The sequence below is a fragment of the Bacillus rossius genome, chromosome 2 (genome assembly GCF_032445375.1).
Source record: "Bacillus rossius redtenbacheri isolate Brsri chromosome 2, Brsri_v3, whole genome shotgun sequence".
Classification (NCBI taxonomy): domain Eukaryota; kingdom Metazoa; phylum Arthropoda; class Insecta; order Phasmatodea; family Bacillidae; genus Bacillus; species Bacillus rossius.
Genome location: NC_086331.1, coordinates 54,576,327 through 54,604,184, shown reverse-complemented (window position 1 = coordinate 54,604,184; position 27,858 = coordinate 54,576,327). Strand labels below are relative to the sequence as shown.

Here is a 27,858-nt window from a genome sequence, read left to right as displayed (position 1 = left end):
AGCTCACTTGTAATAATTTCCGGCGTCGGATGTGGCGAACCCATCACCCAACACATTGGTTTAATGTGTTGCAGCTAGCCACTAACTGTCTCACTTTTACTAATGTTTCTTGTTCCTATTTTTTAGTACTCACTATACTGTTTCTTAGAATGTGTAGGGTACCTTGCAAAAGCAAGGGAATTGTGTGTTTTTGAGCATATGTGATGTATAATATTTGTGTATATTTGTGTAAACACTATGCAGAACATGTGTAGTTTGAATGTGTTACTAATCCTTTTTTCTTCCAGTGCATCTTGGTTAGCAAATAATGTAGCTAACGATTTTGAGTGTTATAAAATATTAATTTCTGTATGTTTCAGATAGAATTTTGACATAGAAAAAAACTGATAAAATATAAATAAAATGGGGAAGTGTTCAGTAAGAGACGAGTGGCTTCAAAACAATGATGGACAGGGGCGTAAAGTGTGTGAGTGGGCAGTAAAACATAGTGACTGTGAAATTTTTTGTAAAGTCTGCAACAAGACAATTAGTGTTTCAGGCAAAGGTTTCCAAGCTATAACACAACATGCTAGTGCAGTGAAGCATATGAATGAATGTAGAATCAAACTTTCACAGAGTCAATTACTACTGAGTGTGGTCCATAGTACACCCAGTACAAGTATGGGGGTCACTGACTTGGGTTTATGTTCTACCAAAGACTATGCAACAACAGCAGAACTGATATGGACAATGAAGGCAATTGCTAGTAATTATTCATTCTCTTCGTGTGATCACATTCCTGCTGTCTTTAACGCTATGTTTCCTGGTGCTGTGCCCAAGAGTTTTTCATTGAGCCGCGCAAAAGTGCACTACCTCATCACTGATGCACTAGGGCCATATTTTAGGGATTCTGTCATTAAAGATGTGGAAGGTTCACTGTATACTTTGTGCTATGATGAAACGACAAATAGTGGTGGAAAGAAGGAGCTCCAAGTTACTGTTCAATATTGGTCGGAATCTCAGCAGCAAATTGTTTCACGACATTTGGAAACATTTTTCATCGGAAGAGCCACAACAGAAGATATACGTGACAAGTTGATGCTTGCTATTAGTGGGGCAAGTCTTCCTCTTCAGAATTTGCTTATGTTGGGAAGTGATGGACCTAATGTTAACAAAAAAGTGTCACGTCTCATAAATGAAGAAATTAAGTTACTTCGTGGGAAAGGGCTTGTTGACATTAGCTCATGCAGTATCCATACCATACACAATGCGTTTTTGAAAGGAATGCATGAACTAGGGGAAGATGCTTCAGATTTAATTACGTCTGTACATTCATTTTTTGATGGATGGCCTGCAAGATGCGAAGATTTCAGCACAATTCAAAAGGACCTTAATCTCCCAAATCATCAATTTATCAAGCATTGCAGTTCAAGATGGCTTAGCATAGAAAATGCAGCAGCTAGGTTATTGGAACAGTGGGATGCCGTTCTATTCTATTTTCTTAAATTTGCCCCACAAAAGAGACCAGAAATATCCAAAAAGAGCAATGTCTTCAAGAGGATAGTAGGAGTGCTAAAATTGCCTACTATTAAGGCAGAATTGCTTTTTCTGTGTTCTAGTGCCAAACTTTTCACACGGTTTACAGGATCATTTCAGAAAGATACACCTCTGATACATCTTCTTCAAAGTGAACTGGTTGCATTGATGCAGGCACTAGTAAGCAGAGTATGCAAACAAGAAATGGAAAGTTCTTCTAGCATGAAAAGTCTTAACTCGGATATATTTGTGGAGCCAAACCTTCTTCCACTAAAGAGCATTGTTTGTGGAGATGGTGTTAAAGAAGCATTGAGTAAGGCACCTGAAAAAGAGCAGTTGTGTTTCTTGAAGAATGTTCAGAGACACTATGTGCATGCATGTAAGCATGTCATGGCTAAAGCTCCTGTCTCATCATCTCATTTGGTGAAGCATTTCCACAGCTTACATCCAGATGAGAGGAAAAGTAATTGTAGCTGTCAAGACATTGTACGTATTGCTCAAGGTCTTCCAATAAATGTTCGGGAAGATGTATTATTGGATGAATGGAAACTGCTTCAGTTTGAAAAAGATGAAGAAGGGAGCAAGGGACAGGAGATTGATATATTCTGGAAACAGTTTTTTGGCAAGACAAGGGAATCTGGAAGTTTGAAATATCCTAATGTAGCAAAAGTAGTTAAAGCTTCGTTGTCACTGTCCCATGTAAATGCTGATATTGAAAGGCGATTTTCAATATCAGGTAAAATAATGACCGATGAGAGAGCGTCTTTGTCAGAGAGAACTTTGAATGCTGTATTGACAGTGAAAGATGGCTTGAAACAGTTTAAAAACAACACTGACTATGTTCCTATCACAAAACAACTTATTTCTATGGCAAGAACTGCCCACAAAAGTTACACTGACTACTTAGAAGAACAGAAAAGACAGAAAGAATTAGAAATAAAAAGAAAAATTGAAGAAGAGAATAGAAAAATGTTGCAAGTAAAAAATGAGCAGGAATTGCAAAAAGAAAAGAAAACAATAGAGCAGAAAGAAGAAATGCTTAAACTTCAAAGACTGAAGACAGAAAGAAAACGTAAAGCTGGTGATATGCTGCTTGAAGAAGCAAGTGAGCGTCTAAAAAAGGCTTTGCAGAAAGGAAGTTTGCAAGAGGTAGAAGTTGCTCAAGCTATGCTGCAAGGTGTTTCTAAAGTAAGGAAAGAAGAAAACCAGCAAAAGTTATTGGCTGATAACTTGCAAAAAAACCTGGAAAAAAGAAGATCTACGTTGCTGACAACCTTCTTTTCAAAGATACCCAAAGCTAAATGTGACAGTTTATAAAAATTGCTGTACAAAACTTTACTTAACTTTCAAAAAATATTACTGCACTTGTATTTTTACTTTATGCTAATTGTATTGTTTTTTTGTTAACAATTAGTATATTTTCTTTTTATGCTTTTGTAATTTTAATTTTTTAACATTGTGATAAATGTCTCAAGTATGGATAGGCTATGTGATTTTGTAATAAAAAAAAAAGGCAATGACTGAAAGCGTTTCAGGTGAGCGTTGGGCGGCTATGGGGATGGTGGAGGCCTTAGCAACTGTAAATATGTAATATTAGGTGCTTTACAAAAAAAATAATTTCTTTATGGCCAATTTTTGGTCACTTTTTAGTCACTTTTTAGTCACTTTTTGGTACAAATATGTCACTTTTCTCACTTTTTTTTCATTAAAAATAGTTACCAGGCCTCTGGAATAGTATAGTACAGCCCGAAACATAAGCTTATCTTCAAAAAATTTATTTACAAATTAAGTTCAAAGAAGTGAAAGCCGGGTGCTTTTTATCACCTATGCGAGATTGGGCAAATAACTAACTCGCGGCTGCAGTGCTGATGATCTCGCAGCTCAGAAGCATCGTCCAAAACCAAATTAACTCAATAAATAACCTAAATTTAAAATAGATCAAAGATTTAAAATTACAAATTAATATGAATGAATAAACCAAACTTATAAATAAAATTTAGCAACCTAAAATTAAAATGCATCAAGTATTTAAAGCCATAAATTTAACAGCATGAAAAGACCAGATTTTGAACCACCGAGTGCCATAATAAAATTAATTTAATTGAAGAGAATTTAAAGCAACAAATGTTCTACAGGCCATTACTTCTTAATGTAGTTTTATTAATGGGGAGCATGCATTTGCCAGTTATTTAATTGAAAAAATTAATTTTTAAGAAGGATTTACTAGTAAAATATTTGCATGCCACACAGACCTGTAACATTAGCATTGCAGGAAAAAAATTCGGTAACAATTTCAGAAATGTGTTTATTTTCAAAGTATTTGAGAACACATCGTGTTTCTGATTGGCTTGATGTCACAAGGCAAAAGTTGCTTAGGCAGCATTTGGTTTTCCCTATCCTGTCACCGCATTGTGTATAAAATGTTTACTGAGATTTGGTTTTATGTTAAGAAATGGAAATATCTGCTAAAAGTTTGTGTGTTTGGGTGTTACAGCATAGTTTGATAATGATTAGTGATATGGTGGAGAGTGTATTTTCATCCTGGATAAAATAATTCAAATATAAACAACCTTATGGCCAGAGGCGAAGCGTTCGTGGAAGCTGTGGAAGCGGTGCTTCCCTTCCATTAACCAGTGCACAACAATAAAAATATATTTTTTTTTATATTAGTGGGAAAATGTAATCAGCGACAAAAATAATTTTGTAAGTGTAGATGTGTGTCACACTAACGCTACGAGCTTACCGCCCAAACAAAGCCTCAGCCAGTAACTGCACGTGCGCAGCTGGACCATGTCTCTATCTAGGAAGACTAAACGGAACTACAAGCTAGACTTGCGGGGGTGCCGATGGCCTGGAAGTGGCTTCGCTTGCAGTTTCCAATTGTGCAAAAACTGTGTAAGAACGGCGTGTAAAATCTAAAGGAGAAAACATTATACATATATTTTAATGTAATCTAATGAATATTGAACATCTTAAAATATACTTAAACATTTTCTTTTGTTAAAGTGAACAGTGGTGCTCTATAAATAAACCATAAACTTTTCCTTTAATACACTAGAAGTGCTAGTGTAGCATGGTGGGCATTACCGCAGGTGGAAAGATGCTGTGAAGAACGCTTCCATGTCAGAATAATGGCAAGTAGCGAGGTTTCTCAACATCAATTTTCAGGTAATGCTATTTATTTGGATTCAGAGGAATTGTGCATCAGTAATTGTAACTAAATTATATAAAAACTAATAAACAGTAGTTCTTTCAGTTTGGAACAAAAAAAATGAAATAATCCTCAGTGGTAGGTCTATACCTCCTTTAGCTCTGGAGACAAAATAAAAGCATTCACTCAACATTTTTGTCCACGCACTTACGGACATATACCCTGGATATGTCGCTGCAAGAAATTGACAAAACATTTTTGTTGGCCTTGCTTACATTTTTCAAAAGAAAAATCAGTGTGAACTAGGTACTTTTGGTTTTTGCTATTTAAATAATTTTCAGAAAGCAGAAAAACTGCACAAGTTCTCCCACAGCCACATTGTGTGTTTAGAAGATCGCAAACAGTCCGGTAAAATACGTATTGAATTTGCGGTTAGCAGTCAGTATCGGCTAAGCATTGAAGATCCATAATTAGAAAGCAATCTTGTAAGAGAAACTTGTTTTTTTTTTTTTTTTTTTTTTTTGCTAAACAAGAACTGGATTTCGTGGTCAAGATAAGTCTCACTTAACAAGGCAATAAAATGGAATTTCTTAATGAATTGGCTGAATATAATAATGAACTAAAAATTCATTTTGGGAACTCATTAGTTTTCACAAAAATGATTTACACTCACATTTGCTCTTGGCCAGTAAATATGTGGCGTGTTAAAGTGTGTGTATTTTATTCAAATACCTTCATATTAATTCATTTTAATAAGTAAAATTACTAATAATTGTAATGACTGACAATACTTTATATTAAGATATTACATGGCTCAGTCGGGAAAAGAACATTTTTAGAAGAAGATGTATATGGATTGGTGTCGTCAAACAAAGCATGAAGAACAATGGATTAAAGAAACTTAATGTCGAAAATGACTTTAGAAATTTTGTGAGTGTAGAACAACATATATTTTTCAGTAGAGAACAAAAGGAAGGTGAATCAATAGACAGTTATGTGATGAAAATGAGAAAATTGTCCCAGAGTTGTGAAGTCTGAGAAATGAGAGATAGTTTAATCAAAGACAGGGTTATAAGTGATTTACAGGAAACAGAGGTCAAATAAAAATTGTGAGTACAAAAGATTTAACATTGGAGAAGTGCCTGCAAATATGCAAGAACATGGAACTGAGTGGAATACAGTTGAAGACTATGTTTAAAGAAGAAAAACTGGCACGTGTGAATGCAGTGAAAGGTATCACCCAGCATAGGAAAAGAAGCAAGTTTACAGATCAGACCCAGGAAAGGAAGAAATGGGTGAGAGAAGGCGGACAGCGAGAAACTCAAGCTCGACCGGGAGGGTTTCCGCATCAACGTCAGTCACACAACAGAGGGCAGACTTAAGACACCATCCAGTGTACAAGGTGTGGTAAAAGACATTGACCAAAGGTATGTCCGGCATACAATAAAATGTGTCTAGTGTGCAAAAGGTTAGGCCACTTTGCAAAGTGCTGTTACAACAAGACCAGGAATGTGCATCATTTGTATGAGCAATCGGAGGTGCAGGGAAATAACTAACCAGTCTGAAAACACGAAAGTGACAAATTTTTATGTAATATTATCAAGTGTAGCACAGTTACTGAAGAAGATTTGGGACATGCTGTAAATAATGAACTCTCAGAATATCTATTTCTGTTAGGTAAAATTAATAATGTAAAACAGTAATCAAATTCAGATTGGGTAGAGAAAGTACAAGTTAAAGATGTTTGTTAAACTTAAGTTAGATACAGGTGCACAAATGACTGTAATGATCACATTTGACACTGAGAGGTTAGGAGTGAACATTGCACCATCTTCAACGAAGTTAGAAAATTATAGTGGGTTACCAATGGAGGCATTAGGTTAGTGCTATTGTAAATGCAAATTTCGAGGAGGTAAAATAGGTGTAGTAGAGTTTCAAGTAGTAAGAGAAAATAGAAACATGCCATCAATCTTGGGACTTCCTACTATTGAACAATATAGTTTAGTGCAAAGATTAAATCTGGTCTAGGAGACAGAACAGGAAAGTAAATTAGTCCAGAGGTTGGTAGACTAATGAAAGAAAAAAAAATTATTTGAAGGTATTGGGGAATTAGATTATACATATAAGATTGTATTAAAGGAGGATGCACTACCACAGGTTTCCAGGGCAAAGAAACTTTAATTTCACTTAGTAGAACCCTTACGAAAAGAATTGAACCGGTTGGACAAGTTGGGAATCGTAAAGCCAGTGGTTGAACCAACTCCTTGGTTCAGTTCGTTGGTGGTTATTAAAAAGCCAGATAATAGCAAGGATTTGCCTTGATCCTGATGATTTAAATAAAGCAATCATGTGGGAGCATTATCCACTACCAACTTTTGATGAGCTAGTGTCACAAATGGCAGGAGCCAAGGAATTCATAACCTTAGATAGGTTCAAAGGATTTTGGCAAGTTAAACTAGATAAAGAAAGTCAGAAGCTCACCATTTTTAGCACTGTGTTTGGGAGGTTTATGTTTACTAGAATGTCATATGGGTTATATTCAGCACCTGAAGTTTTCCACAAATGCTTTGCTCACATTTTTGCAGGAATACCAGGGGTAGCAGTGTATAAAGATGACTTAGTAATCTGGGGAAAGGATCAGGTAGAACATGACAATAAGTTAGCTTTGGTTCTGCAGAGAGCAAAGGAATGTGGAGTGAGATTTAACAAATCATAATGCCAAATTAGTGTCAATGAAGTTAACTATGTGGGCCACAAATTGGGTCGACAATGCATTAGGGGAGACCGGGGATACAGTGAACAATTTTGACTTATGATTTTTTTTAGACACTGTAACTAACTTTTCAATATGATTTAAGTATTATTCAATAGTTTAGACCCTCTGCAATTCATTTTAGCTAGAAAAAATTACGTCACACTCACAAGTACTATTTTGCGACAAAGAAATTGCAGAGTTACATATTGTCCAAACTATCCCCATATGCGGGGTTACAATGGACATTGAAAGGGGATAATTTGGACAAATGTTGAAAATGGTATGTAGGCTAATTATATTAGTGATTTCTACATTAATTTTAATTGACTTCAAACATAATGTTAAATATTAGCTAGGTTTATGTTAGGTATTCCACAGAGTCACTAACCCATAAATAAAATAATTAACATTGCACATCACTTTTTCATTTTTTATGATACCTAACATAAGTCAGTGAACTTAGTTAAACTTTTCCCTTTAAAGTAGTACTTTCCTCTTCGTTCCGACAACAAAGGAAGTTTCTTGCAAATGTCTTCGAATACAACAACAAACTTGTCTTCTACTGCAGGATAAACAAATGATATTCCTCGTCTTCGAAGAAACTTTATTTCATACTTGAAAGCCCGTTTGATTACTGTCACAATACTACCAATGTAGTGCAGCACTTTTTTCTTTTGCACAAATTTCACTACAGCAAAATCTGCCGCCTTCATTTAAAAAACATCTTCGCCATCACTTTCTTCGGACTCTGACGAAGAAAACGGGGAATCCCCAGACTCTTTGACACAATTTATCAACGTCTTCGGAACTCGAACTTGAAGATGTCATAATAACTTTCTTCTTAACACTGGAACTGTTTTTTTTTTCCATGTTCATCTTCTCAGGAGTGCCTGTAGCTATCATACATCTGCCGCGTTTCCGGCCACGTGTTGACTGAGCTCTAGGAGCTAATTTTGGAATGGGTCTAACATCTTCTGGCAAGACAACACCTATTGCCTCATAACTCGTAGCTATCGCTGCAGAGCTTGGAACATGAAATGAAGAACTTCTTTCTGCTACTTATATGCTGGGTCCAGGGTTGTCTTCATTCATAACCAGGAGGGGACAATCAGACACTGCAGATGACAAGACATGAGAAGACATCTCTGTCGAATGGCACAATGCCAGCAATTCTGAAACCAGACTTAACATTTTGTGGAGTTGCTGCTCTGTCCCAAGCAGAACCATATAGTTTTGGGAGAGTGTAAATGTTAAGTGTTACATTTGGGTTGGAGTTCATCTAAGAGTTTACAGCCACACTGAAGAATTTTTTGAAAGGACCAAATACACAACTATCCAGTGGCTGCAGTTTGTTAGATATGTGGGGGAGGAGGGGAAGTGTCAGCACCACAATCCCATTTTGCTTGCAGAATTCTAAACTCTGAACACTCAAGTGTGACTCATGATTATCCACTATGAGATGCATAGGGCTCTCCTTGATGCACTGTACATTGACTTTGAAAAACTTTAAAAGTTTTGCAAAATTTTCTGATGTCATCCAGCCCGATTTATGCACTAGACCAAGAGAACCAACTGGAGCTCCTGACATCAAACGTGTTTCATTGTAGCGCACCCGAGGAAAAATCCATATTGGGGGCAGTGCATTACCATTGCCACAGAATATCCCCACCTGTGTGATAAGTTCCCCGCGCTCCCGAGATGTGACGTGTCCTTTCTGCGCAAAAAATTTTCTCAGTACAAGAAACTGTTGTCACTCCAGTTGTTACACTCCGGACTAGCTCAGATATTTCACATTTTGGTCTTTGAAGGATAACTTACAGGATACAATTGCATGCTCGGATGCTGAAAAAGTGAGGTTATGTTTCCTTCAGAATATTAGTTATGGGCAATGTTGAATTTCAATGTCTCTTGTACACAAAATGTTTTTTACTGTTTATTTATTTATACCTTACGAATTCACGAGACATTTGCCGCCATCTTGCGACCACAACATTTACAAGTTGAAACAGTATTTTCCTTACTCACAACAGATAAGCTTCATTAATTTGAATCACACACTGACTGGCCGAAAATTGAATATTAAAAACAGTTCGAAGTTAAGTCCCGCAGTTGCATTCAACTTTTCGGTACATCGCCGAAGGACAATGTCCTCAGAAACAATGACGAATTTTACTAAGTCATGTTTTAGGCGATTACCGACGACTGTAGTCACTAAATTCTAATTTATGTCCAAAAAAAACGTAAATAAGGTTGATAACAAACCGGTGACGCCCGGACCACAGCCGCGAAATTGACTCTTTAAATCTTTATAATATCATAATATTTTGAGCCACCTACTCGACTACCCACCTCCTCAGTCGCTGTTCAGTAGATGACTAAAAAACCAAAACGACACACGGGTCTCAGGAGAGACCAAGGATTGCACCATGACGTAACTTTCGGCCAATCACAGCACAGTATCAAACACTCCCTCAACACCAGCCAATCACAGAACAAATTACAATACATGAAAAAACCTTGTACACACATAACCCGGGGCTTCCCTTGATCTGTCTCTTTTCAAATGCACATCAAAATCGGGGACTCCCAAAATATTTTCTCATGCTAGTTGCTCTGTCTCTGCCTTCCACCGGATGCATAATTATCGTTTTATCACCTCGGCGTCACTGTGTTGACGCACGCCTTTCTTTCTCACTCTGATTGCCATGCAACTGGCTCACATGATTGCATCATCCCACAGACAAAATTACAAAAGAAAAATACGTTACAGTGCATTTGCGCATATGAACTAAATATTTAAAGCTTAAAAACCTTTTTTAAACACATAAAAACGTAATTATTTAGGTAGAATTTGGTAAATTTACAGTTACATGGCTGTTTCATAATAAACAAATAATCTTAAACAATACACAAATATTAGAAACTTTAATTAATTGAGAGAGTACATTTATAAAACATAAGCAAACATAAATATTAACCTGGAGAACAATTATAAATGGTAAAATATTATCATCAAAGTTATTTGAAAAGGTCAATTGTAAGTTTCGATGATTTACCACATGTACCACAGTTAGGTTATGATGCCTGAAAATTATTTAAACAACATACATACTGTATTACTGTTACAACATACTATTCATAAAAACTTGAAGAAAAATTGGGGAAGGCACTGTCCTGCAATGCTACACAGTTTCTTCAAAATTATAGATCTGATTTGGCTGGAAGTTGTGCCTTTTGAGTACAATTTCAAGTTTATCAAAGAATACACCCACAGTATGCATTTTGAAAGCAGTCATTCTCGCCAAACTTGTCGCTTCTGGTGTTCGTATGAATAGGCTAGATTGTCTTTTCATAAAAACTGAGAACCAGTCTTCACCAGCTTACTCCCTTCTCATCCCAAGTAGTTGGCACTAGCAAACTATTCTGTTTGGCATATTCATATGCCAATCTTCTTGTAGTTGTTGGAGTAAGTCCATAAAACATTCCTGATCACTTAAAAAAATACTCAGCAAGTGATTTTTCCATTGTATCTGGAATAACTTGTTTATTTTTAAAGGAGCTGGTACATACCATGCTGGCAAAGCCACATTCTTTCGCTTTTTGAACTAAACACCCCAAACGGGACTTCTTCACTTCACTTCACTTCACTTCACTTCACTTCACTTCACTTCTTCAATCACATCCTCGACTACAGCTTTTGTGTCCCCTTCTCCTGACTGCCTTTCTGTCTACCTTTTGTAATCCCGCACCATCTATTAGGAAACAATAAAATAGAGGTATATATTGCTAATATTTGTAGCAAATAAACAGTGTGAATACAGTATGGCCACACAAAACAATACATTGGTTAGACATGGGGATACATTGGACAGCTGTTCAATGTATCCCCTGGTCTGTCCAATATAACCCCATACGTCAATGTGAAACTAAAATGGAATTTGTCAATAATCTAATTGAATGATTTCATTTTTGCATAACATTGCATTATTTAAAATACTTTTAACAACATTTAAAATAAGATATAACAAAATTCTTTTTCAATAAAGTATTTAAATCAGTACAACACATAGTTTAAAATATTATAACGCTACTTTAAAAAACAATAATTTGTCTCTCACCTTGTCACTTAACATAGGACGTTATATTGGAGGTCAGCTGGTTTGGTAGGAAATGAAACACAATATTCATAAGCAATGGTACCAACCATAGCTTCATGGCAGCTAATTTACTAATGTCCAATGTATCCCCGTGTCTAAACTATCCCCTGTCTCCCCTAGTCCTGATGATGAGAAAGTTAAGTCGATTTTGAGATTCCATCACAGACCAATAGGAAAGAGTTGTTGACATTTTTGTGAATGGTCACATGTGTTTCAATATTTATACCACAAGGAGCAGAGATAGGACCAGTGCTGCAGTATTTTGATAAAACAAAATATATTGTTTTATCAGTAGATGCATCCAGCCATAGCTTGGGAGCCGTAATACTGCAAAATAATTTACCTGTTGTGTATGTGAATAAATCCCTCAATCAAGAAGTACAAAACTATGCACAGATAGAAAAGGAAAACACTAGCCATTGTATTTGGTTGCAAGGGTGCCCATATGATAATTTGTAGGGGGGGGGGGGGGGAACCAGACTTAAGGGTATGAAGTATTTTTAATATTTTGGAAGACTAACTGCGGCTTATTACTAGCCATAAAATAGTTCCAGTTCTGACCCTGTTAAAAATTTTGGTCCTGTTACTAAAATACTACACCACAGTACTCATTCGCCATAAAAAAAAATCTTTATTGGCTACTTTATTAATTAAATATTAACTATTTTATTGAAACAAGTGAATTTTTAGCAACAAAAATGCAGGAATACAGTCCTTACACTTTTGCAGCATCTCGGATACACGAATATCAAGAATACAGTCCTTCAACTAATTGCTCTCTTTACCCCTAAATAAATGTCGCGTACAAATTAAATTTAAATAATTATAAAGTTTAAAACGGGTTGGCAACAGATTTAACTTTGGGAGAGAAACAATTTAAATATGTTATCACAGTCAGAAAATAGTTGTTTTTAAATGTAACACCTGAACTGCGCTTATAATTATAGTCAAAAATTGTTTCAAACAATTTTTTTATTTCCAACTGTTGTTTACCTTTACCACGGCGATATTGTATCACACAAAATATTCCCTCGTTCACAGTTAAATGAATATTAGTATGTTTCGATATGAATCATAATTCCTTATCATTTAGAATTAGCACAGATGGATTCAGTAGTCGAGGACTATAAGTTTATTTAGTGATAGTAAAACTTCAAATTACAAATGTGAAATCGGTTTACAATATTCAACTAAGATATAAGTTACTATCAAAAGGAATTGTTTCAAATCATGTAACTTCAAACTCAATTTAATATTATCAACTCAAATCATGTTATCAATGAGTGCCTTTAAACAGTGCTTACGGCTATTTTTGCTCAATGGTGTTAGCAAATTGGACCACTGGATATGAACTACACTTAAGGGACAATGTAAATTCTCAAAAGTATTGCAAAGTTAAGTTATTAATCAAACAGCAACTTATAATTCCATCTGATCAGACACAAAATCAACATTATAGTTAAAATAAATTAAAATTTAGTTCATGCCAAAAATTATTCACAATAAAATTAAATTGAAGATGAACTGCTGGAAAATTAGTGTGATCTCAGATTATATGAAAAGAAAATTATTTACTTGATAATCGTTAGTTCAAGGGACTCTCGAAAATTGTTCAAATGCTATTCAATACGACAACAACCAACCTCCGTCAGTACATGCGAAAGTATGACGACACAGATGACCTCTGGCTCTGCAACACAGCTGTGCATGGTCCGGGAACTATGGCTGTTCACTGCCGCTGCATCCTTCCTCACAGTGGGAAAGGTCTTGTTCGGTACGCACCAATGGTCGACTTCGAAGTTCTGTGTGAAACACGGCGCCCTCAACTGCTTCTATATCGCCACTGCCGGTCAATCGTTGGCCTTCCTTCCTTCCGGCTGGAGCGGTTTTGATATGAACTTGCAGAAATGCTTCTCCTCAGCTCGATTCTCTTCAGTCAAAAATGTTGATCGCTGGCATTACAGCACGTTGAACGGCGTCAGTAATCAGTCTTGCAGGCTGTAAACTTAGTTGACTGGTTTCATTCCTTTCCATCGTGAAAATTTGATAGTTTGTTTCAAAGCAAGGAATAGATCGTGAATAAACCCTATCGTGGTTGTAGTTTATCGCCTACGATGATTCAAATTTGATGTCACAATAATCTAATTCATTAATACTACTTCTGCCACATTGCTTTATTATTAAATACTTGAATGTCATTCGAAACTTTAATAAAATCTTGCAAATTAGATATCTCGTGGATAATCAGAAGTAATAACGATGTCTCTACAAAACCGTGGTAGAACGAATACTCCTTCGTTCTAAAGAATGTACTTTTCCTTTGCTATTTAAATGACTTTCAGATGTCAAAACACAAAACATAAGCTGAATGACCTAGCTATCGCTATTCCCTGGATATGCTAGACAATCATTAAATTTCTTACAAGTACATCTTCTTATAATAATTAAATTTATTATTTAACACTTGAATTTCAATGGGTTATTTATAAAATATGAACATTTTATGAAACAAGCAAAGATAAAAAAAGAGGAATTTCATATCATTGTCTAACACAATCATAGAGGATTAACCTTATTTAAGTTAACAGAATTGTAAGGGGGAATAAAGTATAAGAATTTAGTTTTCAGTATTTTTTGCTTCTCTACCTTCATAATTTAATACAGAAAACAAGTTAAAAATGCACACTTCACACGATTTTTCACTGGTATTGACATAAAAAGCAAATTTTAAGATAAATTATTATGCATAAGTTTTATTACGGATTTGACTAATATTTATCTGAAAAAGCAAACTGTAAATTTATTTTCTTCTTGTCGAACAAGTCAAGCACTTTGTCCTCGAAATCAGGGTTTTTCACTCTTTTCCTGTGGACACTTAGAAGGCACAAGATGGACAGACGGTCCTCGCAGTAGTACTTCTCAGCCACATCTTCACTTTACGCTGTGTGCTGAAAGAACGCTCTATTGTGCAATTTGTGGGGGGTATGGTTTGGTAGAATATAAGCAATCTCCTTACTGCTGGGTAAAACATTGTTTCTGAAAGTATATCATGGAGCTTTGTTTTTTCCAAACATTCCTTATTCGTCCAGATGTCATACCATAATCTAACTTCTGCTTCCAAGTTGTCGATTTGATAAAACTTTTGCAAAATTTTTATGTCTCTCATGAAATCTGCTTTCGTCTCCTTTTTCATCAAATGTGGGTGAAGAATTCCACCTTTCAAAGGTATGCCTTTATCTCTTTCAAATCTTGTAGTAAGTGACATGATTGTAGAATCCATGTATGGATTGTAAATTGCAACTTTGAAATAGTCTTCAGGCGATGAGCACTGGACATTCACGTTACATCTGTGTGTCTGCCTTCCAGCCAATCTTGGGATTTTTATATCTATGTCAAGCTCATTACTATCTTCTTTTACTGCCTCGAAAATGTTTTTGAATTCGTCATTGCTTTCTCTCTGCTTTTGAAAATTTTCTAGCAGGTCAGTATTGATGTATCTGTAGACTGAGTAGAGATCCATATGTGGTCTTAAGTATGACAGAGTTGCTCATGCAATGCTATCAGTGTTGGTTATTCCACATAGCAATGCTGAGTGTGAGAGGGTTTTTAGCAGCATTAAAAAAAATAGGACCACTTTCAGAGCTTCAATGTCAGACAAAGTTTTAAACAGTATATTGTTGGCAAAACGTACTAACAGCATTTGTTATGAACAAGACTTCGATGAAACTTTTCTCAAGAAAGCTAAATCTGCCACACATGTATCCCTGCTGCAGAAAAAATAAATAACGTATTCAAGCACCATGATATGTATCCAGTGACATGCACTTAGAATCATTAAAATAAGGTATGTTTCCAAAACAAAATTATTACCATATTGTTTTTTGCAGTTTTTTTCGTGAACATTATATGTGCAAAACAAAATAATTTTTGCCGCACCTGTATTACGTATAAAAATGGCCTTTCAATAATTGTACTATAATTATACTATTTTCTTTTGTAAATTGTACTAATTGCTTTTCTGTAAGGTTGGCAGGTATGAAACCTTACAGAAAAAAATGCAATACTATTTATTCATATCAACACAAAAATATTTGCAAAAGGAAATACCAGAAGGATATTTTGTATCACTAAGAAGAATTTTAGACATTTTTCGAGGAATTTATCACTATGAAGTTGGCAACTTTGTTTGGTATCTTTACTATATATGGTTGAATGTATCTTACTTTCCAAATTTATCCTTTTTTCGAAGAATTTTTCAATATGAAGTTGGTAAAAAATGCTTGGCAACTGTAGTGTCCGAGGTACCCTACTTTAGTAACAAAAAACCTTTCATTGAAGTCAACACAAGTTCCCCTTCCCCCAAGACTCAAGACCGATTCCTCCTCCCTAAAGACTCACCTCTGGATCTGCCCCTGGCAATAAGTGTTTGTTTGTCGTATCAAAATTTTTGGATGATATTTAGAATGTTTTAGATAATATTTGGAAAGTTTTAAATAATAATAAAGGGTTTTAACACTGTACGCACTAAGAGCATACATGTTTGTTGTCCCTTAAACCCCATTTCTCACCCTTTGCAGCAATGATTGGTACCAAAAATTTAGTCAGCCAAACATTTTACATAATATTTAGAATGGTTAAATCACTTTGATTTTATAGCATGTCTACTAACGGATTAATGATTTTCCCCCCAACATCGTGCTGCAACAGTCCTATCAAAAATAGTTTAGACAAAAGTGTTAAATAATAAATTAAAATAACTTGGAATATAGATTTTATACTGTTCATACTAAACGACTTATTAATTGCAGCAGCCATATTATCCATTGATGTTATATGTATAGGCAACTTAAAAGTTTATATACAAATAAAAGTTTTTGTTGACTATGATTTTGGGTTACAGCCACCATGAAACGAAAAACTGTGCATACATTTACCGTAAGGCATACCATGGTCACTGCAATAGGTAGACTTTCTTCGTAATATACTTAAACATATTATTGTAGAGTTAAATCTGAAATTAGGTTTCCAAAACCACTGTTAAACAAAAAGCTATTTTAATTTTTACAGAGATGTAACATGTGTGTTTTTAAAAGCAAGTTTATTAATATAATCGCCTTAAAATAAACAGTTCCCAATCTTTTATAATATTACAACACCATCAAATTTAACAATTTATTTTACAAATAACAAACAAAATTGTAAAATTAAAATTGTTTGTTGAAGTTCATGAATGAGTATAATTAAGTTACAAGACATTGTTCTAAAATATTTAACCAAACAGTTTACGTACAAATGAAATACATTCATAAATAAGAACCAATGTTCACATTTCTATACTTTTCACCACAAAATAAACATGTCTAGGTAACAACACTGTAATTTAATAATACCAAAATCATTACAAATCAGAGGCGGAATAAAAATATGGTCAATTATACATTACCAATAACCCTGAAAATGTATTCTGAGAAAATAGACACAGAAAGAGCACGAAAAAATAAGAATTAAAAATTATTTTGCGCCGCAGGAAAAGATGAGAACAAAAGACTTTTATACAAATTGAATGTTATTTCAACCAATGTTTAATCGTGTGAAAGTGCTTTTCACTAGATTTATTGTATCAACATACAAATCAATAATAGTATGCACTGAGATATATTACACCATTACATTAAGGCAGCAATGTCATATTGCAATCTCTTGTTGATGCTGAATTTTTTCCCTTGGTAATTTTCTTTCTTTCTTGTGCTTCTCTGATGTAATCTGGATCTCTGCACCTCAGACCACGGCTGTGCCTGGGATCAGCTATTTCAGGCAGTACACATTCAAGATAAAACCTTTTTAGTTTCGGAAGCATTTCATTTGTCCAAAAATTTACATCTCGTTCCACAGAAATAAATTCTGTGTCGAAATCACAAAATAAAACAAGAGTAGCGTACCTTACTCTACAAATGTTGAGTTGCCCCTGCAGCTGATAGTAATACGAACTTTTCTTGTCCAAAATGATTTCGCCTTTGCTGTTTAAGTGTACTGCCATATTTTTGATCTTACATGCATCCCGGATAGTGGTTACTGAGGGATTTTTTAGTTTAAGCTGGTTAAGAGAAGGAAGACATTTTATTTCAATAATTCTATCTGAACTTATAATACCATCAGGGTTAGCTCCAAGATATGGGTGCTCAGGATCAACAAACAGCCCACATGGCGCTACTGTGTCACCAAACTTACTTTCGTAAATTTTAATGGCAGTTGGCTCATTAATCCTTCCATATTTCACAGCATCCGTGTTAATTTCCCGGGGATTTACAACAGCTACAACGTTGTTATGATACGATGTGTCATCACGCATTTTACACACTTTCATAAAAAGTGATGCAGTGAGACGCTCAAGCCTCGCTTCTCTCCACGTGATGTTGCCATGTTCCTGCTCTCCATTTCTCCTGGTTCTATGTCAGGTTGAGCTGCCTGAGGACCGTAGTTACAATCTGCTCCGGCAGATAGACATTTTTGTTTTCTGGGAGGCTCGTCTTTAAATAAACTCTGACGTGCTGATTTTCTCTTTATGCCCCTTTCTAAGGCTCTAGCTCGTGTATTGAACACTTTTTTACATTTAGCTCCTGGGCTTCGACCAAACATTTTTTTTAGTGGTGAAGCATGCCAATGTGGCCCTTTAACGTGAGACAAGCCTGACGCCAAGCAACACCGTTTGTAACGTCCCTTCTTGCCCACGTCTGTACGTTTACCACCAGAGAACTTTGATACAAGGCTCATGAAGCGTTCTGCTTGATTTGTGGTGTAGTTTCCAACTAATCAATCAGCTTTTTGTACCAATGGATCTAGTGCCATCTGAAGAGCCGGCCATAAAGTAGTTGGCAATAGCAAGGCCACTTTATCTTCCTCATTGTAATCCTTACGGCTACAGTAAGTATCGCGACAGTTACTGTGGTCCCCAAACACGTGGTGAGGTCCATTTCTGAGATCTGCACGAAGTATTTCACTGTTGCTGTTGCTGCGACCAGCATTTGAAATTGCTGATCTCGCTGCTCGTGTAAGGTGTGGAATTAATTGAGACAGACACTTTCGTCCCGATATAGGATGAACTGTATCCTTTGCAATTTTATGCAGTTTTCCTGTGTAGTTTTTCACAGCGTGATTTGCGCATTCCATTTTCACAACATGCCTCCCGTAGCTTACGTTTTGTTGAATTTTTACGTAGGTACTGGAATCACCATCTCCTACTATGAATTTATATCGTAATCCATGCATATTTTCACTCTCACAAAATCCTTGCACTAAAATTTCCTGTTCCATTACCGTAGAAGCACCAGAGAAGTTCTTATAACACAAATGTTGTTTACTTTCTTCTCCTGGTTTAGCCTGATTACATACGTAGCAATATTTATTTTTTTTATTCCAATGAATAGCAATCCATTGGTTTCAATTCCGATTATGCATGCCTGAAATTGAAAAGAATAACCGATGATTTAATAACATATTAAATAATTTAATTACAATTAAATAAACTGTTTACTTCGTAAATGCAACCTTCTCCCATACTACAATATATATTTTAACACAGGCATAAACAACTAGCTACCAATATGATAGTTAAAACATTGAAATGTTAAAAAATTTCAATATACAATACAATATTTGACAGAAATATTTATAACACTTATTTTGTGTTTGAAAAATAATTTTTTTTGGTAAAGACATGAAAAAATAATATTTTTAATACATATATATATATACACACACACAAAATCTCAAGCTTTCGAGTTCCACTGGAACCAAACGTGATGGATATTGATCATGTTATTTGTGAATGTATAAATAGATTTATATTTTTTTGAATGGAGTGAAGCTACAAAATTAACATGTAGTGTTTGTTATCTAATGCGGTTTTAGCTTTGTTTAGAATTGCAGCAATTATCTTCCTACAAACATTATGGTGAAAAAAAAAAACAGTGTGTCACTCTTCACTGAGATAATGAGAACGCAGCTTCTGTAAACAAAGGTGATTTTATACGTTGTTTAAATATGACAATTGACAAGTTGCACATATATGGCGTTGAAAAATATTATTGGACCTACTGAATTTACACTAAGCAATAGGAAAACATATACAACACAATTCTAATTATTTATTATTTATTAGAAATTAAATGTTAGATGTACTACAGCGAAACTCCTTATTTACGTTATCGTTATTTACGTTTTCCCGTTATTTACACTATATTCTTCAGGTCCCGTTTAGTTCCCATTTAGTCCAATACAATACTTTCACGCGAATTACGTCTCAAAAATCAAATCCATCCCGCTATTTACGTCATGTAACAACCATAGTAGGCCTAAAAACATTGTGAAAAACGTAACGTTTATAGTCGGCAATGAACATTTTAAATAGCAAAATATACATATTTTATAACATGAAAAGTTGCTTTTATTTCTAAACATATAATAATTTAAGCCTAGGTGTGTAAAAGTCCGAGTAATTAGAGCAGGAGACAATCTAAAATGTACTAGGGAAAAATGTAAACTCACGAATGTATAAACGTACCGGGAATGTCGGAAATATTATGACTTTACAAGGCTGCTTGTAAGTTGTGAGACATAAACTTCACAAGATAAAATGAGCGGAGTCTTGGTAACTGTTTTATACGTATTTTATAATTTCGGAAATATCGTACAGTTGACGCATATTTTTAAACTAACCATTTATTTCTGGGGATCGTAAATAATTAATTATTGGTATCAAGACATCAAGATGAACGTAAACTTGAACATGTCACGGCAGCAAGAAAACTGGTGCGTATACCAATAAACTGGTATTAGAACTGGACAAAACTGGTACACGGGAAGTGGAGCTTATATTTTTTCCGCTAAGCTCGCATCTATTGGCTGGCTGATGAAGGAACGTCACGAGTCTGGGCGGAGCGTTGAGTGAGTTATACTGCGCATGCGCAGCTCAGAGAACAGAGAGAGCCAGCAGGCGGCTACGCCGCGCCGTAACAGCTGATTGAGTACAATGACCTTTCTCCGCGCACGGCAAGCTATTTCCAATTTGCGGCCCTTTTTTTAAACTTTTTTACTGTGGTGCAATGCGTATGTGTAATGTAGCCCGTATTTGTTGTGTACGCTGCAGGATGTGACTGTATTTTAATTAACTTTAACGTATTTCTTACTTTTCCCTTTATTTACACTTTCCCACTTTTTACACTTTTTTCTTTGTCCCCATGAAAAGTGCTAATAAGGGGTTTTGCTGTACCAGGTTCTTTGTATCGGCCTTAAAAATTACGTCTGGCCCAATTGATACTATACCTAGTTGGTGGTCAAACTTTCCTTAGATAAGTACCTACACGGATCCGTAACATTGCGTGTCCTACGTGTGATACAAATATTTGTTGCACCATGAAGAATGCTTTTAAATTTGATGTAGGTATTTATTAATATATGTCCGACTAGTTAGACTTAGTGTGTCACAAGAGCCCTGATCCCTGAACTACTGGGAAGGAAATCCAAACTAAACAGTCAAAATTAAGTTTTTTCCACATTAAGTCATTACGTTGTATCCATGCCAAAGTTTAAAGTCTATGAACACAGATTACTGAACTTTAATTAATGTAAACAATACGTAGGTGTTCGTGCTATTATTGTTTAACACAATTTATGTATTGCAGTGTAGGTTTACGTAGTAATTACTATTTCAGTAATGTCATTTCAATCATAATACACAATTACTTGTGGAATTGACCTAGGCTTTATAGGTCAGAAAATCCTCCATAAATAGGATGGGTGCTAAACATTACTAATACTATTCACTGATTTTTCTTGATGCAAACACACTATATTTTCATTACATGGCTTCGAGTTTCAGAAAAACAATAAATTAAAAATTTTATAATTAAGTCTATTACTTGAAAGCTGCCTCCTGATTGGTCAGCTGTTTCACAAGACAACATATATTCTTAAAATTCAAAACAAACATATTTGAATATGTAACAATATTTAGTTAAATGTTTTGTTAAAAATAACATATTAAAATACCGCCTTGTAATTAGCTGTCAAATGTAATCTTAGAAAGCATAGAGTCATATGTTCCAGAGAACTGAGTAATCCAAAGACAAAATTATGTTAATGGTAGAAATAATTTTGTCAATAAAATATTAATAATTACAAATAAGCGGTTTTGAGGGGACCTGTGTGATTGTCGCGTCAAATAAATATTTTTTTTCCAACTATAAATGTAAGAAGGAACTGAATTTAATATTTTTGTGTGCAATGTTTTGTTATACATCACTATCTCTAATTGCGATTCTTAATAAAAAATAAAGTTATTTCTGTATATGATTTGTCACAAGATTACATGTCAACACTTTATATAAACAAATACCACTGATATACGATACTTTACTAATAAATAAACTAGAAAGATAAACTAATTTTAAATTGACATCGTTTTCCAAACATTCACTAACCATGTTATGTGCTTTGGACACCATGGGTAAATAGCACACTTTTGTTGCATATGTAACTACATTTAAAGCATTTGTTGCATATTTAACTACATTTTAAAACTAATGGGCTTTTTGTCATGAATTTTGAAGTAATTGAGCACCGTTCTAAATAACATAAACCTTCTCGATTACACATAGCCCTATAATGATTTTACAATAAATTTTTAGACATTATAAACTGAAAACTGACACGAAAACTGTTGAATGAAGAATCTCTATATTTATCACGCACACGTACTAAAGCACAGAATATAGTTTAGTTTCGACAGTTAAATAAAAACACTTTTAATAACCTGTACATATTTATATACTGCAATTTTCTACTTGCAATGTCTATACCTACAGGTGATTTCGAATAATTCACTTTAAGAAAATTTCAAAGGGAATTATATCACGTCACAACATTACTTACTAAACATTCCTGTGCCCATGTAAAATCAAATAAAGTTAATTGTATGAAGTCTATGTATTTAACTCCTTGTCTTCGGCTTATGTCTTTAATTACTACAAAAGCTCACAATTTTCTAGTTCTATGTCAGGATAAAGTGATTCCAAAAATATAACTCTTATTAAATTACGTAGACATATTTTGTAAAATGGTATGTATGAAATATTTTGAAATAAATCAAAACGAAGAATTTCCAAAATAATTGTACGATCTAAAGTTGTGTTCGGCAACATTCCCATCCACTCAAATCTTGGAGCCAAATTAGTGTTAACATTAGGTGCAGTACTTCTTAAAAATACTTACAACCCCTGATGCTGCGTCGAAGGCATGTCCGTATGTTCGCTGACACCATGCACCGTCTACATAAACAGAGATGTACGGAACGCCATCGTTGTCTACGTGGCCTCTTTCCAAGGCCTTCTTTCTCTCTACTGTTCCATTTTTTTGCATGTAGGTATGTCTCCAGTTTTTCTTCCCAGACCTTATGAGAAACATATTAAAGTTACATTTAACTATTTATCCATTTAGGCTAATGCATTTATTTGTATGGTAAAAATTTAAATTCAGTTCTAAAATTATATCATAAGTTAGCATTTTCACTGTAGGAGTGAAAATATATTAAATTTTGTGATTTATATAAAATATTATGGGAATTATATATTGGAAATAAAAATGATGCAGCTTTATTAAAGATTTAAAAATATAAATTACATTTTAAGCGATTATCTATAGTTACTAAAAATAAAATTGTTACAAACTATTTGATTCATAAATAGACACTGGTCTACTATAATTATTTTTATAATTTTCTCTTACTAAACTTTATATTATATTATTTATTGTATAGAAAATTTCTCATGATTTTTTATTTTATACCATTTTCAAAAATTTTGGAAAGATTTAGCTAGTTTTGTTATTTTGTGGCGGCTTTATGGCCCGTCTATAATAGCAATGTCCTAAACTGTGTCTGAAGGACACTCGTCGCTGATTGGTCCACGTGACCCTCTGACGTCATGCGTCAAGTGAGCGAAGGTCCGAACCTACCTGGTCCAAAGACATTCGTCAATTTTAACTTTTTGTCCCAACCTGTGTACTTCGGACACAGAAAAAGAACAGAACACTCACGATATTTAAATTTCCGGTTCCCGTTTGAAAACGTGGTGTTTGTTTTTGTTAAATATCTGAATAAATATATAATATTGAACTCCTAGAACTTTCATAAGTTCAATCTCAAACTACAAAACATCAAAACAATAAACACAAACATTTGGTTTGGCACATTTACTGCGCTCTTGTGACAACTTTAGAAATCAATACATTCGGACATCGGACATCGCAATTGGACAGGGCAGTTTTCGGTGAGACAATGTGATGTCACTCACATTCGGATAAGGACACGCACCACGCACAGGTTCGGACTATTGTAGACGGGCTCTTATAGGTAGTGGCTATTTGTAAATTGAATTAGTTTAACGAAGGCATCTCAATAATACTTTCAATTACTACTTGAATACGTTAAATTTATAAATACTTTCGTCAAATATCAACTGTTATCTCACGTAAAATAACAGTAATTTGATTACGCATGTTATCATCAGCCAACCTTTGATCACTAATCGTGGGAAAATAATGGTATTTACATTTCTGTTTGAGAATATATTGACTGATGATTTCGATAGGTTTAGTTAAAATGTAACTTATGTACCTACTAAATGCGTGTCAAAACCAATTTCAATTATCTGAACCATAAAGTGATTTTAAAAATTCCTTACCTCTTCAATACGAATTTCATGTCTTTGCCATTTTCGCTTATCCATGATGGGAACATCCAAGATGGCCATCATCTCTTGACTTTGATAATGGCCAATTCCAACTGACAATGCACTCCACACGAAAGCGTCGTTGACTTCTTCTTTTCTCGTATCTTCTTCTGTTGTTACAGTCACAGTTTTCTCACACATTATACACTCGTAGTATAAGTAACTCATCACGCCAACCATGGGCGTAGATCCCGGGGGGGCCAGGGGGGCCCGTGCCCCCCCTGGAATTAATGGGCCCCTCCTTGGGGGGGTCCACTTTGTGATTTTAAAGTTAATGGTGTACACAACATATATATCAAATTATTATTTACAACGACGACAGACACTTTGACATGCTTTACATTCCTACCTTCGAGTTCCTTAGTTATTTTCCCTTACCCCTCTGCGAAAGCCATGGTATGGAGTTTTCCAGTGAGAACTTTGAAACCCTTAATTCCTAGAAACCGTTCATTCCAAAGGAGAAGCTAGGATAGGGTTCTGTTAGCATTTCCTCCCCATTGTTACCCACACTACCTTGTCCTCTGAAATGACAGTATTATAGGTTTCAGGTAGTCTGTTTTTAAAGTGGTTTTGCTCTTGTGTGCGCCAGTCTTCTGCTTTCTTGGCAAACATCAACATGGATAAGTTCGTAACGCGGAAGAAACGGAAAACAGAATCTGATTCTCACCTGGTAAGCTTGATTGTTTTATAAGTAGTGACTATTATTTAGGTAATATATTTATTTAAGTGATTATGTAACGTTATTTTTTCCAGTAAATAAACAACTTAATACTTTAACAGTAATTATAGCAGAATTTAGTTTATTTACGAACTGAAACTTATATACCATTTTCGGGAATTTTTTAGCTCATCTCCATTCTGTAAGGCTAGCTGCTCTGTACGTTACATGTGAATATACAGGGAATAATTTTTTTCCTCGTCAATATGGAATTTAAAATCACTCCCCTTTTATTATCAAACGATAATTTCCGCAATTCATGGCCGATAATCACTTTATAACATTTGTTATTTGATAACTGCAGCACTGCACGAGTAAACAGAAGTAAGAGTGAGAAAGAAGTATTTAAACGTTACACATCCATATTTAAGTTAATAAGGAAGCAAACGCGTCTCTTTAATAACTAATCAAGCGGCATATTTTAACTAAATAATTCACTGCCAAAATACTGATTATACTAAATATAAGCCGAGAAATGTATGTGGTTCAATTAGCTGTAGGATAAATTTCATAGTTCTATCTCCGAGATTTTTCATTTGTGTCATTAAGTTTTTTTCTTTTTTACCTGGTTGATGCCTTTACTAAATAAAATATTCTTTAAGGGTTTTAATATGATTCGATCGTTCATTTGATGTTGATCCGTTTATTAGCTTTGGGTTTTTAGGGCGCATAAAAAACTGTGAACAAATAATTTCACGAACAGCATTTGAATTGCAGTAATTATGTGATGTGGCATAAAAAAAACGACAAAGTGCGAGTCGAACTCGCGCACGAAGGGTTCCGTACCATTATCTATAAAAACGGCAAAAAAAATCATGTTTGTTGTTTGGGAGCCCCACTTAAATATTTATTTTATTCTGTTTTAGTATTTCTTGCTATAGCTATTCTGTTTTCACGTTTGTTGAATGGGAGCCCCCCTTAAATATTTGTTTTATTTTAATTTAATCATTTATTTTTACTATGTTTTTAGTATTTGTTGTGTCTAACCTTTGAATATATATACTGTATAGAAGTCGCGAGCGGATAGGATTTACTCTACGTTTTTCAGAAGTGTAATATGAGCAGCTTGGGAACTTCACCGCTGCAGTGCGCTGCCGTAACGCCTTGTATCGTCTTAGGTTGTTGCTTGTACGTTAGAGCGCAGCACTGTCGCCCGCTGTCATTCCCCCCCCTTCACCCATCGTAGCGACAAAACCGGTTTGTTCATTCCCCTGATCCCCTCCTTTCGGGCTGCCTTACAAACATCTGCAGGTTTCTACCCCGCACGCTGTACGGAAATAACATACCATTATAAAGTACCTATTTGAAAACACACCGACGGGACGGTCGCTCCACGCGCTAAGCTTTGACCATCGAGATAAAATTCTAGGGTGCTAGGGAACAATATGTAACGTCACAATTCGGTCACAATAGCGGAAGTCAGCAAGCTGACTGACTGTTTGTTTACATTTTTTCATTGTACATTTGTACATTTTTACTCTTTCAGCCCATGTAGCAGATTTCGGAACTATTAAATATGCTAGCATAGATGTGAAGTAGGAAGTTATTTTTTTTTCCTTTAGTGTAAGGTGTATATGGCAGTTCGTGACAACAGTTATACAACCTTTGGCGTGTGACTTCGGTTGTCGCTTTCCGTTTCGTGCTGGCCGAGAATATGACGTAGTTACTGACGTGATTCACCTGCGGCGAATTTGTGTTATTTAATTGTTATTTGATTTTCTCGCCTGATCCGGCGTAAACAATATAAATTAGCATGCCTGTCTATGGTATGATGGGAAACTGGTGTTTATTTATTTTTGGTATTTCATTGATACATGAAAACGTTTGTGGGTGTTATTGACACAATAAATTGTGCATGGTAAATAAAATATCTACTAGTTGGGATTTTGTGGTGTTTATAGCAAAAACACACGGTGAATATCAAAACAAAATCGCCGCAAATCACGTGAACTCTAAAGTTTTGTACGAATTATTTTTTATGACACGTGAATCTCTAAACATCTCATGTTATTATTTTCGTTGTTATAAACAAATGGGTCATCCCTATTAATATGTCCAACAATTACAGTAAAAACTAATAATACTGCGAATGAGTGATTTAGCAGCTGTAATGTCATATTTGAAGTAAACCACTATCAGAAAAATTAAGATAATAATGTCAACGCAAGCGTAGAACATATTGCAAACCACCACGCACACGTACTACTTATACAAATATATTTAGTTGAAAAACAATTGTTCACTCATGTAGCGTCATCATACATATTATTGTGGTGTTTAAGTTTTTTCAGTTTACTATTTTCTTTCACATTTGTCTGAGATTTATCATGTTACTGATTTATTTGGGGGTCAGCTTCTGAAATATGTTCTTCATGGAGTGCCAAAGAACAAGGACTGGAAGCAGTCTCCTCTGTGTTGAAACTTTGTTCAGTTAGTGACGGGGATTTGCATGGTGTGAACATTCGAGGAACGACAAAATAATTGAATGACTTCTTAAATTCATTTTGGATTTGGTTCACTTCAAAATGATCAGCGCATATCACACGGTTTCTAAGTTTGTTGTCTGATAGTTCCAGAAGTTTGTCGTTACCACTTTTCAAAATCCATTCAAGACATCTTAAAAAAAATGTCATTAGAACCTGTTTTTATCAATCAATATCAGTAACCACAGTGTACCTACTATGTCATTATTAAAATAACCTTATCAAGTAATTCGTACATTAGAATATGCGTACAATGAAGTAAATTACTGCTAAAAATATTATTCTGAATCAACA

At 34.9% G+C, this 27,858-nt stretch overlaps 1 long non-coding RNA gene across 2 annotated transcripts in view; it reads left to right on the top strand.

Annotated features, from left to right (window-relative positions):
* The window catches only part of LOC134529289 (uncharacterized), a 129,374-nt gene that overhangs the window by 73,572 nt on the left and 27,944 nt on the right, over positions 1-27,858 (top strand). The gene's annotated exons all lie outside the window — the stretch shown is intronic.